The following is a 10,599-nucleotide window of genomic DNA, read 5'->3' on the forward strand; positions in this document are numbered from 1 at the left end:
TATTACCAATGTGATTAGTGGGATGCTACTCTGCTCCCGAATGAGGCTCTCAAGTTGATCCACAAGGTTATGGCACAATGAATGAATCTTCTCCCTTGAGATAAGTTCTTCCATCCGTGTTAGATCAGTCTAGAGAAGCGATTTGCTGCAACACTTCAGGATCAAGATTTTCAATGATGATACTCACATCATTCATGTTTTCACTCAATGAGGCCTTCGACGTAATATCATCCCTTGCATCAATACATGTGCTTCTAATGGTAGGGAAGGAATTGTTCAGCCACTCAGTTGAACTTGGAGTTCCTGGGAGTATAGGAGTGTTTTCACATTACTGAGACCTTGAGGCTTTTGCTGCAGTACATAAATAAAGAAGATAAAGGCCTTTGAAGGCACTACTCCTCCTTATTGCCCACAGAGATTCTGCACAGATTATTATAGCAATTGTGAAGCAATCTCCTGTGACCTTTGGATGCTCTTGAACATGCACGCTATCTATGACTATGTGTAACCAATGTGAAATGGCTAGCTAGGTAGCGGTGGTGCGCGCTAGCAGCCTTTCAGTCGGTGACGTCACTTGCTCTGAAACCTTAAAGTAGTGGTTCCCCTTGCTCTGCAATGGCCGCGGCCTTTGTGGAGCGATGGGTAACGACGCTTCGTGGGTAACTGTTGTTGATGTGTGCAGAGGGTCCCTGGTTCGCGAGGGGACGCCCGTAAAGTTAAACTGTTACATTGATGCTGTTGACTCGGATCACTGGTTGCTGCGGAAAAGGAGGAGGTCGAAAGGGGGGTGAATGTAACCGATGTGAAATGGCTAGCTAGGTAGCGGTYGTGCGCGCTAGCAGCCTTTCAGTCGGTGACGTCACTTGCTCTGAAACCTTGAAGTAGTGGTTCCCCTTGCTCTGCAATGGCCGCGGCCTTTGTGGAGCGATGGGTAACGATGCTTTGTGGGTGACTGTTGTTGATGTGTGCAGAGGGTCCCTGGTTCTCGCCAGGGGACGGACGTAAAGTTAAACTGTTACATATGTATAAAGACATTTATAGTTACAGTAACCTCAAAAGATGGCTGTGGTTGAATAAATACTGTTACAGTAACCTCAAAAGGTGGCCATGGATGTGGTACTCATTTTAAGGTTGAATAAATACTGTTACAGTAGTTTGTAAGATGGAGACGTGAATCCGACATAGCAATTATTAATTTGTAGACAAACTGAAATTAAAGCCAGACTCAGTCAGATGGAACTATCCTAGCAGAAGATACATCTCCTTCAAATGTTGATATTTGGTTGCGTTGACAACCAAACACAATTCAATTTCCAGTTTGTCTAATAATTTGTATGGTGTATTCACGTCTCCATCTAAACTAAAAATCCAAGTTAAAGAATAGAACTAAATCAAGTCAAATCCAGCTTTAAATGCACTTCAAATCAAGTTTGATTTGATTGTCCTATTCTTTAACTTTGACTTTTCGTTGAGATGGAAACGTTAATCCAACACATGAATTATTAATTTGAAGATTAAATTTGAAATCANTTTGATTGTCCTATTCTTTAACTTTGACTTTTCGTTGAGATGGAAACGTTAATCCAACACATGAATTATTAATTTGAAGATTAAATTTGAAATCAACCAAAGCTTCAATGTAACGGCAGTCTAAGTCTTCCTCCTCGGACGAGGAGAGGCGAGAAGGATCGGAGGACCAATGTACAGCGTGGTAAGTTACCATGATTTAATGAACATGAAAACACTATACAATTACAAAATAACAACACAAACTAACCGTCACAGTCCCGTGTGGCACAAACACTGACACAGGAAACAACCACCCACAAAATCCCAACACAAAACAAGCCACCTATATATGATTCTCAATCAGGGACAACGATTGACAGCTGCCTCTGATTGAGAACCATATTAGGCCGAACACAGAAACAGACAAACTAGACACACAACATAGAATGCCCACCTAGCTCACGTCCTGACCAACACTAAAACAAGCAAAACACATAAGCACTATGGTCAGGACGTGACATTCAAACCCTAGGCCTATATTGAAACCATAGCTGTTGATGACTTCATAAATGCTATATAGGCCTAAATAGTATAACTGATAATATATGAATACATTGGTTACATTTCATTTGCTCTATTAAACCTGCCTTTTGGAATGACTTTGATAACAACAGTGAATCAATTTAGTAATTAAGTGGAGATCTCTTAATAATCATTCTCATGATAGCACATTGGTAGTAGTCAGAGACAAATATCAAAGCTAAGCTGGGCTTTAAAACACGGGATGGGACYTCAAAGGGATAGCTGTATATACAGTATATTTACTTACCAGTAGGAGGTGCTGCCCAGTTTATTGTTTTCTTTTCTGATAGTGGATATAAGGTTGTTTCAAAGGTGAAAATGCAACATATTGGTCTAAATTGAAAATTGGTTACCATGATGACATAATCCTGTGGTTGAAATTTCACCCTCAAGACAACAGTTTATGTTGATTACTTTTTGCAAATCCAATCTAGTTTCCAAATAGATTCCATGTCACAATACGTTGACAAATCACATTGAAACAATGTTGATTCACAATCAAGTGTGCCCAGTGGGATCTTTGCTTTGTATTCTCAGAAATCTCACATGTTGTGTAATGTGTGAAAAGGTTAACCTGAATTGGGTATGTATACAGTGAAAGTATTATTTGGGTCAGGCACACAGTTCAGGTGTGGTTGGTAAACATACTTTCTAGAATAAGAACGTGGAGTGGGTGTGCGGGAGCTGTAATAATGTCTGCCACCGCCGCTGTGGTAACTGTGTTCGTGGATCAACTCCAGCCTATGTTCAATGTCAATGGCAGAGGGGTGGGGAGTCTTGACCTGTTGAGTGCACAGAAACTTTCCACTGCCAGGCATCTTGGGTAGACCTTCTTTATTAAACCTCACCATGCGTTCCTGGATGCTTGCAATGGTGGAGCACTCTGATCCAGTCAGTGAGGGAGAGGTGCTAGCTTCTCTAGCGGCATCAAGCTCTAGTATGTGTGCAAGGGCCGGGATGAGGATCTCTATCCGTTATGTAGGAAACCGCTTTCATTATCTTCCCGCACATTTTGGCAAGGTGTACTTTGGTCGTCTGTTTCAATATAAAAAAAGAGCATGATATTTATTTTTGAGAGGCTGTGGTGTTAGTGCTTAGTAGTCAATATGATAAACTTTATGTCCAACTTTCTATGAAATAATCATACATCAAATGTATAGATTAATTTATGTCACATGCCCTCTTGAATAACCTTCTACTTTCTGATAAAAACACAAATTAACATTTTCAGTTGTTTTGTAGTGGATCAGGCAGGTTTGTTGTATATACAGTTGAAGTCAGAAGTTTACATACACTTAGGTTGGAGTCATTAAAACTCGTTTTTCAACCATTCCACAAATGTCAATTTCAATTGATTACAGACAGATGATTTCACTTATAATTCACTGTATCACAATTCCAGTGGGTCAGAAGTTTACATACACTAAGTTGACTGTGCCTTTAAACAGCTTGGGAAATTCCAGAAAATAGGCTAATTTACATAATTTGAGTCAATTGAAGGTGTACCTGTGGATGTATTTCAAGGCCTACCTTCAAACTCAATGCCTCTTTGCTTGACATCACAGGAAATCAAAAGAAATCAGCCAAGACCTCAGAAAAAAATTGTAGACCTCCACAAGTCTGGTTCACCCTTGGGAGCAATTTCCAAACGCCTGAAGGTACCACATTCATCTGTACAAACAATAGTACGCAAGTATAAACACCATGGGACCACGCAGCTGTCATATTGCTCTGGAAGGAGAAGCGTTTTCAGTCTCCTAGAGATGAATGTACTTTGGCGCGAAAAGTGCAAATCAATCCCAGAACAGCAGCAAAGGACCTTGTGCAGTGCTGGAGGAAACAGTACAAAAGTATCTATATCCACAGTAAAACGACATAACCTGAAAGGCCGCTCAAGAAGGAAGAAGCACTGCTCCAAAACCGCCATAAAAAAGCCAGACTACGGTTTGCAACTGCACATGGGGACAAAGATCGTACTTTTTGGAGAATGTCCTCTGGTCTGATGAAACAAAAAGAGAACTGTTTTGTCATAATGACCATCGTTATGTTTGTAGGAAAAAGGGGAGGCTTGCAAGCCGAAGAACACCATCCCAACCGAGAAGCACGGAGGTTGCAGCATCATGTTGTGGGGGTGATTTGCTGCAGGAGGGACTAGTGCCACTTCACAAAATAGATGGCATCATGAGGGAGGAAAATTATGTGGATATTTTGAAGCAACATCTCAAGTCATCAGTCAGGAAGTTAAAGCTTGGTCGCAAATGGGTCTTCCAAATGGACAATGACCCCAAACATACTTCCAAAGTTGTYGCAAAATGGCTTAAGGACAACAAAGTCAAAGTATTGGAGTGGCCATCACAAAGCCCTGACGTCAATCCTATAGAACATTTGTGGGCAGAACTGAAAAAGCGTGTGCGAGCAAGGAGGCCTAGAAACCTGATTCAGTTACACCAGCTCTGTCAGGAGGAATGGGCCAAAGATTCACCCAATTTATTGTGGGGCGCTTGTGGAAGGCTACCCGAAACGTTTGACCCAAGTTAAACAATGTAAAGGCAATGCTACCAAATACTAATTGAGTGTATGTAAACTTCTGACCCACTGGGAATGTGATGAAAGAAATAAAAGCTGAAATAAATCATTATCTCTACTATTATTCTGACATTTCAAATTCTTAAAATCAACTGGTGATCAAATCTGACCTAAAACAGGCAATTTGTACTAGGTTTAAATGTCAGGAATTGTGAAAAACTGAGTTTAACTGTATTTGGCTAAGGTGTATGTAAACGTTCGATTTCAACTGTAGATTGCGCGCTACTGAAAGATTTTCAGCATACCTATCAGTGACATTCCTCATTGATCAGGATTGGGAAGCAGATGTCCTCTTCCACTCTGTTTTGGTATTTATCTGGAGACTGAGCTCTGGACGAACAGAATGCCAGAGACCTGAAGAACTAAATAAATGAGTTTTTATGAATCTGCACAACAAAAAGCACGCTAACCAAACAGTAGCCCACCGTACTGGGAAAATCAATGTTTTAATATAGAAAAATCTTGAACCTTCTTCAGTGCCATGGTCGGCAGAGATCTTCTTGGCACTCGATTTCAGTTTGGCCTTCAAGAACACCGATTTCAAATCCCATGTTATTATGTGTAACATCAAGCTGAAGCAACCAATAATTTTGCCAACATAGACAGATTAATTCAAACCTAGCAAAGAACACAAATGACCAGAGGACGAATCTTACCTTTCTCTCTTTCTTCAGCTGAGCAACTGGCTCTTCATCCTTTTCCTCCTTCTCTATCCCTTTCTCCTAATGACTATCTTCCAAGTCCTATACAGTGTTCATCACAATGAAAGTAATCAGCTTTATAATCTATATATAACTATGGATAACATTGATAACTGCCATAATAATAATATTTTGGTGGGTGCTTATATTTGTCATATTTCACATGCACAAGTGTGTATTAATATGCATGTGTGAATTGGAAATGTGTTTTATGCATATCCCAACTCTCCCTGAGACACCCTTAGAGTGGGGTCACGGCCAGGGTCTGCTATTTTCAACAGCAACCCTAGAGCAGTTGCTTAAGGGCACATCAACAGATTTTTCATCTTGTCGAATCGGGTATTCGCACCAGAAACCCTTCCGTTTTTTTCTGTGTTTGAGGAAGGGGAAGAGTGGACCTGAAGGTCGCTAGTTTGAATCCAGCCTCGGCTATAAATAACATTTCTAAACAACCGCTAGTCTCCAAAAGTGTTATTTTTCACATTTGTGAATTAAAGATCACATGAGTTCATGGAATGATTAAGATAGCATAATAATCATAACATATAAAAAAGTTATTCTAATGAGGTTGGTTTATTACTGTACTATACTCCCGTTACTTTGTTTATGCAATTAGTATCTTAAATTAGTTATCTTTTGAGGTTTCTTGTGAACTGCATATTACCTGATCTAACTTTAAATACATCACATCCCACTGAGCACAGGCGTCAATTCAACATCTATTCCACGTTGGTTCAACGTAATTTGATTGAAACGACATAGAAACAACATTGATTCAACCAATGTGTGCCCAGTGGGATGTATGACAATTTACTCTGAGAGCCACATATGTCATTAAAAGTGAACAATGATTGACCTACAATCAAAAGTCATTCAAAGAATTTGTTGAAATATAGAAACATGTTTATTAATGACAAATCAAATCAAATTTTATTTGTCACATACACATGGTTAGCAGATGTTAATGCGAGTGTAGCGAAATGCTTGTGCTTCTAGCTCCGGCCATGCAGTAATATCTGACAAGTAATCTAACCTAACAATTTCACAACAACTACCTTATACACACAAGTGTAAAGAAATTAATAAGAATATGTACATAAAAATATATGAATGAGCAATGGCCAAACGGCATAGGCAAGATGCAGTAGATGGTAAACAGTATATACATATGGGATGAGTAATGTAGGGTATGTAAACATTATATAAAGTGTCATTGTTTAAAGTAGCTAGTGATACATTTATTACATTAATTTTTTCATTATTAAAGTGGCTTGAGATGAGTCAGTATGTTGGCAGCAGCCACTCAATGTTAGTGATGGCTGTTTAACAGTCTGATGGCCTTGAGATAGCTGTTTTTCAGTCTCTCGGTCCCTGCTTTGATGCACCTGTACTGACCTCGCCTTCTGGATGATAACAGGGTGAACAGGCAGTGGCTTGGGTGGTTGTTGTCCTTGATGATCTTTTTGGCCTTCCTGTGACATTGGGTGGTGTAGGTGTCCTGGAGGGCAGGTAGTCTGCCCCCGGTGATGCATTGTGCAGACCTCACTACCCTCTGGAGAGCCTTACGGTTGTGGGCGGAGCAGGTGCCGTACCAGGCAACTGACAGGATACAGCCCGACAAAATGCTCTCGATTGTGCATCTGTAGAAGTTTGTGAGTGCTTTTGGTGACAAGCCGAATTTCTTCAGCATCCTGAGGTTGAAGAGGCGCTGCTACGCCTTCTTCACKACGCTGTCTGTGTGGGTGGACCATTTCAGTTTGTCCGTGATGTGTACGCCGAGGAACTTAAAACTTTCCACCTTCTCCACTACTGTCCCGTCGATGTGGATAGGGGGSTGCTCCCTCTGCTGTTTCCTGAAGTCCACGATCATCTCCTTTGTTTTGTTGCCATTGAGTGTGAGGTTATTTTCCTGACACCACACTCCGAGGGCCCTCACCTCCTCCCTGTAGGCCGTCTCGTCGTTGTTGGTAATCAAGCCTACCACTGTAGTGTCGTCTGCAAACTTGATGATTGAGTTAGAGGCGTGCATGGCCACGCAGTCATGGGTGAACAGGGAGTACAGGAGAGGGCTGAGAACGCACCCTTGTGGGGCCCTAGTGTTGAGGACCAGCGGGGTGGAGATGTTGTTTCCTACCCTCACCACCTGGGGGCGGCCCGTCAGGAAGTCCAGTACCCAGGGCGGGGTCGAGACCCAGGGTCTCGAGCTTAATGACGAGTTTGGAGGGGAGTATGGTGTTAAATGCTGAGCTGTAGTCGATGAACAGCATTCTCACATAGGTATTCCTCTTGTCCAGATGGGTTAGGGCAGTGTGCAGTGTGATTGCGTCATCTGTGGACCTATTGGGGCGGTAAGCAAATTGGAGTGGGTCTAGGGTGTCAGGRAGGGTGYAGGTGATATGGTCCTTGACTAGTCTCTCAAAGCACTTCATGATGACGGAAGTGAGTGCTACGGGGCGATAGTAATTTAGCTCAGTTACCTTCGCTTTCTTGGGAACAGGAACAATGGTGGCCCTCTTGAAGCATGTGGGAACAGCAGACTGGGATGAGGATTGATTGAATATGTCCGTAAACACACCAGCCAGCTGGTTTGCACATGCTCTGAGGACGCGGCTGGTGATGCCGCCTGGCCCGTCCCCCTTGCGAGGGTTAACACGTTTAAATGTTTTACTCACGTTGACTGCAGTGAAGGAGAGCCTGCAGGTTTTGGTAGCGGGCCGTGTCAGTGGCACTGTATTATCCTCAAAGCGAGCAAAGAAGTAATTTAGTCTGTCTGGGAGCAAGACATCGTTGTCCTCGGCGGGGCTGGTTTTCCTTCGTAAGTCCGTGATTGACTGTAGATCCTGCCACATACCTCTCGTGTCTGAGCCGTTGAATTGCGACTCTACTTTGTCTCTATACTGACGCTTAGCTTGTTTGATTGCCTTGCGGAGGGAATAGCTACACTGTTTGTATTCGGTCATGTTTCCGGTCACCTTGCCCTGATTAAAAGCAGTGGTTCGCACTTTCAGTTTTATGCGAATGCTGCCATCAATCCACGGTTTCTGGTTGGGGAATGTTTTAATAGACGCTTTGGGTACACCATCACCGATGCACTTGTTAATAAACTCACTCACCAAATCGGCATTTTCATCAATGTTATTGTCCGACGCTATGCAGAACATATCCCAGTCCACGTGATCGAAGCAATCTTGAAGCGTGGAATCCGATTGGTCGGACCAGCTTTGAACAGACCTGAGCACGGACGCTTCCTGTTTTAGTTTCTGTCTATAGGCTGGGAGCAACAAAATGTAGTCGCGGTCAGATTTTCCGAAAGGAGGGCGGGGGAGGGCTTTATATGCGTCGCGGAAGTTAGAATAACAACGATCCAGGGTTTTGCCAGCCCAGGACGCGCATTCGATATGCTGATAGAATTTAGGGAGCCTTGTTGTGGGTATGGCAACTAACTGACTGATTCTGAGTGAATAAGACAACAGGATCCAAACATGACAACATTCATGCAAAAACTCCCATCTGAACGTTGGTCGATACCCGCATAGCGGTTGTTTTGGAAGTGTCGGAGGTGGAAAAATCTACAAACGGCTCCTTGTGTTACCTTATCGCCTACACTGCGTTGGATGCAATGAAACCACCCGACTTAATATCCGCCAAATCCCATGCAGCTGCCTTAGAAGTTCCTGCATCCGCATTACAAGTTCAAACACTTGAATGTGTGATGTTCTATTGTAGGCTATAGGCCTCACTCCCGATTAGACTGATAGGCTTTAAAGTCTCCACTCCAAATTAACATACTAATTATGCAATAGCCTACATTTTCTAGTGCTGTTTTGAACTTCTAATGTGGTAGGGACAATAACCCACTGGGCACAAAAGTCTATTCAACGTCTATTCCAAGTTGGGTCAACGTAATTTCATTGAATTGACGTGGAAACTACGTTGAGCCAACCACTGTGTGCCCAGTGGGAAGGAAGGGAGTGGTTTGTGACACACAAGAGCATCCGCGGGTCAACGTTCGATCTGATTGAGTCAAGCCTCTAATTTTAGAAAGAAAATAAAAAGGGCTGGAGTACAGCAGAGTCTATATGGAAACTAGTGACACGTTGCCATTTTTTTTTTGCATGAGTGGAGTTGGCTAGCAGCAGACTGGGCTGTGGGTGAAGCAGGCCAGGTTCTGGTGGCAGCAGACTTGGCACTGGAGGAAGCAGGATGGACTTTAGTGGGAGCAGCTTTTAGTGGGGCTGGCAGCAGAGAAGTCAGCAGTGGTGGTGGTGAAGTCATCCAGAAGACTACCAACTGTGGGGTTCAGTCTCRTCTGAGTCAGGGTCCATATGCTATGTATGGCCTTCCCAGTCTGCCTGAGCAGGTAGTCCACACACCAATCAGCTCTCCTGAAAATTAAAAAGACAACAGAATGCAAAATAGATGAATATGATGTTAGGTTCTAATTCTCAGAGTAAAAACTCAATGGACACTATGAAAGCTTAAACCAAGTTTATTCTTCCCAGAGGATCAATACAGCTGCATTAGACAAAAAAACATATTCACACAAGCACTGACATTTATTCATTTCTCCTATGCGGAGTCTCCTCCTACACATCTGAACAGCCAATGTATCTCTGTTGCTAGACAGAACCTTAGTGACATCTGTTCTTTCTCACTTCATCTGACCTGACCTCTACCCCAAAGTGCTCACTCCTCCCCAACTCACGGCTGTCATGGTGACTGGTACCAGACTGTGTCTCTTCTCCTCCCAGAAAACACCACCCATAGGATCTCTGATGGCTAACAATAACATATCCTGACATAATGTAAACGTTATACATTACCCTTTCTCCCTCAGTGACATTAATAAGTATATTTCATATTCTCAGAAGCCAACAACAATTACTCACAATATCTTCATCAAATCAAAACACCGACAGTTTTTTTCCTGACACGTTTTAATAGATGTAATGATATTAGTTAAGAAATGACAGTGTGTTATGTACTGAGGTTCCTCTTAGATGCTGTTTGGTTCTAATTATTAGAGTAAGAACACGACGGACACGTGACCGTTTTCCCTGCACTCAACCCCTCCCAAGCTTCATTATGGCACCCYTTATGTTTCTATTATAACAAATTATTAATAAAATAACTAATGATTAATAATAAAGCTCAGAATTCCAAACCCATCAGTGCTATAGCAGAGGAGAGCACTTACAGAGGCTCTAGCATAGCTGGCTGA

Source organism: Salvelinus sp. IW2-2015, linkage group LG20 (genome assembly GCF_002910315.2).
Source record: "Salvelinus sp. IW2-2015 linkage group LG20, ASM291031v2, whole genome shotgun sequence".
NCBI classification, from domain to species: Eukaryota; Metazoa; Chordata; class Actinopteri; order Salmoniformes; family Salmonidae; genus Salvelinus; species Salvelinus sp. IW2-2015.